We start from the raw sequence: 7,528 nt of genomic DNA on the forward strand, positions 1-7,528 counted from the left end.
CGCCCCCCCCCCCCCCCCCCCCCCCCATGGCGCAGGTGAGCGGGGAGGGGGAGCCCAGCCCGGATATCCTGGGCAGTCCCTGGGTTGGGTTTTTAGGGGATGTTTGGAGAATGAAGAAGTCCAAGGCTGAGCAGAAAAGGTCCCTCGGGGGGACATCGGGGGCAGTGCCGTCCTGCCGGGGATGCCCTGGGGGGATCTCGTTGCCCTTGCCTGTGGCACGGAGGCAAATCCCATGCTGTCCTTGTCCTTCCTCGCCCAGAGCAGGAGCTGAGCATGGAGAGCAGGGAGGACAAATGCCCGCGGCAGAACCTGGTGGCAGAGGCCGTTTTGAGCGGCTCCACGGCGCAGGAAGCCAACGGGGAGGAAAAGGCCCGGAGATGCCGCACGAGGAGGGGCTGCAAACGCAGATGGCGGGGATGTGAGGGGGAAAGAGCCAGCCTGGGCCGGGAAGGCGGCCGGAGATGGAGCCAGAGCTCAGAGCTGGTGCTCCATGAGCAGCTCCATGATGGGGAGAAGCCCCACATGTGCGAGGAGTGTGGGAAGAGCTTCAGGTGGAACTCCGACCTGATCAGGCACCAGAGGACCCACACTGGGGAACGGCCCTATGAGTGTGATCACTGCAGGAAGAGGTTTCAGACCAGCTCCCATCTCCTCCGACACTATCAGAGTCACACAGAGGAGAGGCCCTTCCAATGCCCCGACTGTGGGAAGGGATTCCAACGCAACTCCACCCTCGTGAAGCACCGGCGCATCCACACTGGGGAACGGCCCTACCAATGTGTGGAATGTGGGAAGAGCTTTGGACACAAAGGGAACCTGTTCCAGCATCAGAGGCTCCACACCGGGGAACGGCCCTGCAAGTGTGGGGAGTGTGGGAAGAGCTTCAGGTGGAACTCCGACCTGATCGTGCACCAGAGGATCCACACTGGGGAACGGCCCTACGAGTGTGGGGAGTGTGGGAAGACCTTCAGGAGGAGCTCTGCCCTTATAAAGCACCAGAGGATCCACACTGGGGAGAGACCCTACGAGTGTGGGGAGTGTGGGATGCGCTTCAGCCAGAGATCTGACCTAATCAGGCACCAGATGACCCACACAGGGGAGAGGCCCTACGAGTGTGATAAATGCAGGAAGAGGTTTCTGACCAGCTTCCATCTCCTCCTGCACTTTCCGAGTCACACAGAGGAGAGGCCCTTCCAATGCCCCGACTGTGGGAAGGGATTCCAGCGCAACTCCACCCTCGTCAAGCACCGGCGCATCCACACAGGGGAGAGGCCCTACGAGTGTGATAAATGCAGGAAGAGGTTTCAGACCAGCTCCAATCTCCTCCTGCACTATCGGATTCACACAGATGAGAGGCCATTCCGCTGCTCCGACTGCAGGAAGGGATTCAAGCACAACTCCAGCCTCATCATTCACCAGCGCATCCACACTGGGGAGAGGCCCTACGAGTGTCCCCAGTGTGGGAAGAGCTTCTCTTGCAGCTCTAACTTGACCCGACACCAACGGAGGCACCGGTAAGGGAAGCCCTGTGAGTGCCCCGAGTGCGGGAAGAGCTTCGTGCGCTGCTCCAGCTCCATCCCCCACTGGAGGAGGCACTTTGGGCACAACCCTGGTGAGCCACATTCTCTGTGGTCCATGTTAGGAACACAGGTGGCTTGTTTTCCTTTTTTTTTCACCTTAATTTTCTCTCTTCTCCATCTCTTTGCACTCCAAAAGCCAAAAGGGATGGATCTGTCACCTCAAAACAACCCTAATCCCACTGAAAACAGCTCAATATTACCCCAAAAGAGCTCATTCCCACCTCAGAAAACCTCAATTCCATGCCAAACCCACTCGATTCTAGAGCCACCAGGCTTAGATGGGTTTGGGAGGAGACAGGCAGAAGTGTGATCCCTTTTTGGAGAGGTAGGATGGGGATTGTGGGGGGCTGGGTGTGTGGGATGTATTTGATGGCAAATAAAACTCTCAGACTTACTGATTTCTTTCCCGTTTATGTTGCAGTTCTGTTTGCAGGGCGCCGCCTCCCAGAGTGTCCCCTCACGGTTCCCGCCCTTGGCCTGAGCCGCCCCTTTCCCCTCACGGTCCCGCCCTTTCCCTCGCCCCCTTTCCCCTCACGGTTCCCGCCCTTTCCCCGCCCCCTTTCCCCTCACGGTCCCGCCCTTTCCCTGCCCCCTTTCCCCTCACGGTCCCGCCCTTTCCCTGCCCCCTTTCCCCTCACGGTTCCCGCCCTTTCCCTGCCCCCTTTCCCCTCAGGGTTCCGGCCTTTCCCTGCCCCATGTGCTCTCACGGTTCGGCCTTCGAGGACGGGGGAGGAGGAGGAGGGAGGGAGGAAGAGGCCGAGCACCCGCAGTACAAGAGGAGAGGGAGAATCTCGTGGCCTGGGCGCTCCCTGGAGGCGCCGCAGTCCCAGAAGCATCGCCCCCCATTTTGCTGGTGCCCGGGCAGCGGGAGTGCGGCCCAAATATCCCGGGGGGTGCCTGAGTTTGGGAATTTTGGGGAGGATGTTTGCAGCTGGCAGGGCTCCAAAGCCGAGCCGCAGATGGCCCTCGGGGGGACATCAGGGAGCCCTGGGAGGTGTTTTTGGGGGGTCCAGTTTCAGGCAGTGGCTGCTCCCCGTATGAGCCCACTTGCTCCCAGTATAGGCCTGTGCACTCCCAGTATAATCCTGGTCACATCCCCTCACTCCCCGCAGGATTCCAGTTGCTCCCAGTATGAAGACAGTCCCTGCCAGTCCTTCCGTATGATCATGCAATTTACTACCAGCACAGTCCCAGTTGCTCCCAGTTCCTCGCACTTTCATCCAGTGTGTTCCCAGTTCTCCCAGTTGTCCCTAGCATAGTACTAGGCACTGCCACTATGATCCCAGTCTCTCCTAGCAGGGCCCCGATCACTCCCACTTGACCCCAGTATGTTCCCAATTCCCCCAACACCTTCCCAGTCACTCCCAGTTTGGTCCCAATCACCACTTGGATGGTCTGAGACCCTCCCAGTCTATCCCAGTTGCCCTGAACATTCTGCAGTGATTGCCAGGCACTCCCCGTTACCTCAGCATGTTTCACTTGCCCCCAGTTTTACCCCAGTTGCTCCCAGCTCTGCTAATTAAGTCCCCAGTCAGCTTTCAGGATGGGCCTGGTAGGTCCCAGTAACCCCCAGTCAGGGTCCACTCACACCCACTCTAATCCCAGTATGGTTGTAGCCACTCCCAGTATGATCCCAGTCACTTGCAGTCTAATCCCAGTTGCTCCCAGACACTCCCAGTACAATTCCAGTGCTTCCAGTGTGATCCCAGTTGCTCTCTGTCAATGCCAGCATGACCCCAGTACCCTCAAGTATGATCCCAGTAACTCAGAGTCTCTCCCAGTTTATCCCGGTTGCTTCAAGTGTGTTCCCAGTCACCCCCACTTCCTCCCAGTTGCTTTCAGCTCCATTCCAGTTGCTCCCAGTCAATTCCAGCATGATTCCAGTCACCCTCAGAGTGATTCCAGTTGCTCCCAGCATGGGCCCAGCTGTTCCCAGTGTGCTTCTGTCACTCCCCAATGGTTACAGACACTCCCAGTATGGTCCCAGTTGAACCCAGTTGCCCCTGCTCTAGTCTCAGTCACTCCCCATATGATCCCAGTCCCTCCCAGTATGGTCCCACTCACTCCCAGTTGCCCCCAGCATGGTCCCAGTTCTCCCCAGCATGGTCCCAGTTGTTCCCAGTGTGATTCCAGTCCCCCCAGTATGGTTGCAGACACATCCAGTATATCCCAGTTGCCCCCATCATGTCTGTAGTCATTTCCAGGCACTGCCAGTGGCCCCAGTAAGGTGTCAGTTATCCCAGTATGATCCCCCAGTCATTCCCAGTATATCCCAGTTGCCTCCAGCAGGCATCCAGTCCTTCCCAGTTCCTCCAGTTTGCTTGCAGCATCATCCCAGTTTCCCTCAGCTGCTCCCAGTAGCCCAAAGTGTGATCCCAGTCGCTCCCTTTCAACCCCAATATGATCCCAGTAAGCTCCAGTTTGATCCCAGTCACATGCCAGCCCTCCCAGTGTGGTCCCAGTATAATCCCAGTTGCTTCCAGTCTCTCCCAGTATGGTCCCAGCTGCCTCCAGTGTGGTTCCAGTTGCTCCCTAGATCAGCCCAGTCAGTACCAGTGTGATGCCATTTGCTGCCAGCGTGCTCCCAGTTGCTCCCAGTCAGGCCCAGTATGGGGGATGATGTGCAGGGTGTGCTCCCAGTCCCTCTCAGATCCTCCCAGTATTAGTCCAGTCCCTCCCAGCATGATCCAGAGATGAGCCCAGTGTGCTCCCAGTCCCTGCCAGTATGAACCAGTTGTGCTCCACATGGTTCCAGTTGCTCTCTTTCACCCTCACTTTTGTTCCAGTCACTCCCAGTATGTCCCAGTGTAGCGCAGTTCCCTCCAGCATCTTTGCAGTTCCTTCCAGTATGATCCCATTTGCTCCCAAGCACTCCCAGTCAGCCTCAGTGTAGTGGCACTCACTGCCAGAATGATCCCAGTCAGCTCCAGCATGATCCCAGTTCATCCCAGTATAAGGCCAGCAGTTTCCAATCACCCCCAGCATGCACCCATTCAGTTCCAGTTCCTCCCAGTTGTTCCTAGCATGTCCCCAGTTCCTCACAGCTGTTCCCAGTAACACTCAGCACCATCCCAGTTCATCCCAGTATATCCCATTTGTCCCTAACATGGTCTCAAGTGCCCCCCACAGGCTCCTACTCACTCCCAGTATGATCCCAGTGTCCCTAGGTGCAATTACAGTCTGCGCTGATACGGCAGTATGATCCCAGTATGATGTCAGTACAAAGCCAGTACAGCCCCAGTCGCTCCCAGTACGATCCCAGTATGATGTCAGTACAAACCCAGTAGAGCCCCAGTCACTCCCAGTACGATCCCAGTGCAGCCCAGTCGCTGGCAGTGCTGCCACTGCTGGGATCCCCCAGGCCTGTGTGCGTTCCCCCCTGGCGGATGTGCCGAGAGGAGCCCCAAGGGCTGGCAGTGGCCAGGCAGGGTCCCCAGCAAGGCCCAGTTTGGATGTGCAGCCCCCAGTTTGCCCAGTTTGCCTCTCCTTTGGCCCGGGCCGGGTTCCCCCCGCCCGCAGCGGCTGGGAGCAGCCGAGAGCCCCGCGCTGCCCATGCCGACCTGTCCCGGCTCCATCGCCGCTGCTGCCGCGGGCTGCGAGGGCTGCGGGAACGGGGCACCGAGGGTGTGGCTGCTGCTGGGGGAGGAGGAGGAGGGAGGGAAGGGCAGGGATGGAGGGGGAGGAGGAGGCGGGGTAAGGGGGGAGGAGGAGGAGAAGGAATGGAAGGGGCGGGATGGAAAAGGAGAGAGAGCAGCGATGGAAGGAGGAGAAGGAGGTGGGGTTATGGAGGAGGAGGAGGAGGAGAAGGATTGAAGGGGGAGGGATGGAAGTTGAGAACGCAGTGGGGATAACACAGAGGAGCTAGAGGGGGTATGGAAGAGGAGGATGGGAGGAAGAGGAAGAGGAGGGGCAAAGGTGGATCAAGGCTGAGCTGCGGGAGCTACGCGGTCTCGAGCCCTGCCTGAATTCGCAGCCCCCACCTGTGGGATCATCGCCCCCCCCCATGGCGCAGGTGAGCGGGGAGGGGGAGCCCGGCCCGGATATCCCGGGGGGTCCCTGGGTTGGGTTTTTGGGGGGATGTTTGGAGAATGAAGAAGTCCAAGGCTGAGCGGAAAAGGCCCCTCGGGGGGACATCGGGGGGTGGCGGTGGCGGCTGCCGGCAGAGGCAGCCTGGAGGAGCAGAGCCCTGTGTCCCCCAGGAGGCCAAAGTGGGGAGGCCAGAGAGGGGGGAGCGCCGCCATTGGCGGGAGCCTCAAGAGCCTGGAGAGGGGCAGGGGGGACTCCTTGGAGCCGCTGCAGCCCAGAGCAGAGAATGAGGGGAGAAGGGAGCCCGGGAGCCCAAACAGCCCCGGCATCCCGAAATGGGGAGAGCCAAGAGGGGGGAGCTTTTGGCATTGCTGGCACTGCCAGCAGCCTGGGCAGGGCGGGCACCCAGGAGAAGGGGGACCCCCAATGCCAAGCGTGACCCCAGCAGCTGGGACAGGGGGGAACCCCTGAACACCAGAGGGGAGGGACCAGGGCAGGGAACCCCTGGAAGGCTTTTTCAGGGCTGAATTTTGGTGTTTGGGAGGTTTTTCTGGAGCCCAGGTGGCCAGTGACTTGTAGAGATGGACTTGGGCAGAGAGAATTTCAAACTCAACATGCTCATCCCTTGTTTTCTCCAAACCAGGATTGCCCATTGCCAACCCCTGGGAGGCTGCGAGGAAGAGGAAGATGCCCCAGGACACTGAGGCAGGTGAGTCAGTGCCCCTTTCCCCTCTGTGCTGCTCCATCTCCCAGCCCAGCACGGCCCCCGGCTGCAGCACAGCCCTGGGGGGATCTCGTTGCCCTTGCCTGTGGCACGGAGGCAAATCCCATGCTGTCCTTGTCCTTCCTCGCCCAGAGCAGGAGCTGAGCATGGAGAGCAGGGAGGACAAATGCCCGCGGCAGAACCTGGTGGCAGGGCCGTTTTGAGCGGCTCCACGGCGCAGGAAGCCAACGGGGAGGAAAAGGCCCGGAGATGCCGCACAAGGAGGGGCTGCAAACGCAGATGGCGGGGATGTGAGGGGGAAAGAGCCAGCCTGGGCCGGGAAGGCGGCCGGAGATGGAGCCAGAGCTCGGAGCTGGTGCTCCATGAGCAGCTCCATGATGGGGAGAAGCCCCACACATGCGTGGAGTGTGGGAAGAGCTTCAGGAGGAACTCCGACCTGATCAGGCACCAGAGGATCCACACTGGGGAACGGCCCTACGAGTGTGGGGAGTGTGGGAAGAGCTTCAGCCGGAGCTCCAGCCTGATCAGGCACCAGAGGACCCACACAGGGGAGAGGCCCTATGAGTGCTCCAAGTGTGGGAAGAGGTTTCAGACCAGCTCCAGTCTCCTCCAGCACTATCAGAGTCACACAGAGGAGAGGCCCTTCCAATGCCTCCGACTGCGGGAAGGGATTCAAGTACAACTCCACCCTTAGGCACCTGGCGCATCCACACTGGGGAGAGGCCCTACGAGAGTGATAAATGCAGGAAGAGGTTTCAGACCAGCTCCAATCTCCTCCTGCACTATCGGATTCACACAGATGAGAGGCCATTCCGCTGCTCCGACTGTAGGAAGGGATTCAAGCACAACTGCAGCCTCATCATTCACCAGCGCATCCACACAGGGGAGAGGCCCTACGAGTGTCCCCAGTGTGGGAAGAGCTTCTCCAGCAGCTCTAACTTGACCCGACACCAACAGAGGCACTGGTAAGGGAAGCCCTGCGAGTGCCCCGAGTGCGGGAAGAGCTTCGTGCGCTGCTGCCAGCTCCATCCCCCACTGGAGGAGGCACTTTGGGCACAGCCCTGGTCACTCACATTCCCTGTGATCCATGTTGGGAACACTCCTGGCTGCTTCTCCTTTGGTTTGGCCTGAATTTTTTTCTCTTCTCCATCTCTCTGTCCTCCAAAAGTCCTGGAGGGATGGAACAGTCACCCAAAAC

The 7,528-nt window shown here is 59.4% G+C and overlaps 1 long non-coding RNA gene and 1 pseudogene across 1 annotated transcript; both read left to right on the top strand.

Moving 5' to 3' along the window:
- Window positions 1-180: 180 nt before the first annotated feature.
- Window positions 181-7,322, top strand: LOC118701201 (zinc finger protein 883-like; annotated as a pseudogene).
- LOC129047120 (uncharacterized) lies at window positions 5,540-6,514 on the top strand. Its single transcript, XR_008509094.1, has 3 exons — window positions 5,540-5,592; window positions 6,250-6,315; window positions 6,463-6,514. It is a non-coding gene; the product is annotated as an uncharacterized LOC129047120 (long non-coding RNA).
- Window positions 7,323-7,528: the final 206 nt, after the last annotated feature.

Source organism: Molothrus ater, unplaced genomic scaffold, assembly GCF_012460135.2.
Source record: "Molothrus ater isolate BHLD 08-10-18 breed brown headed cowbird unplaced genomic scaffold, BPBGC_Mater_1.1 matUn_MA516, whole genome shotgun sequence".
NCBI classification, from domain to species: Eukaryota; Metazoa; Chordata; class Aves; order Passeriformes; family Icteridae; genus Molothrus; species Molothrus ater.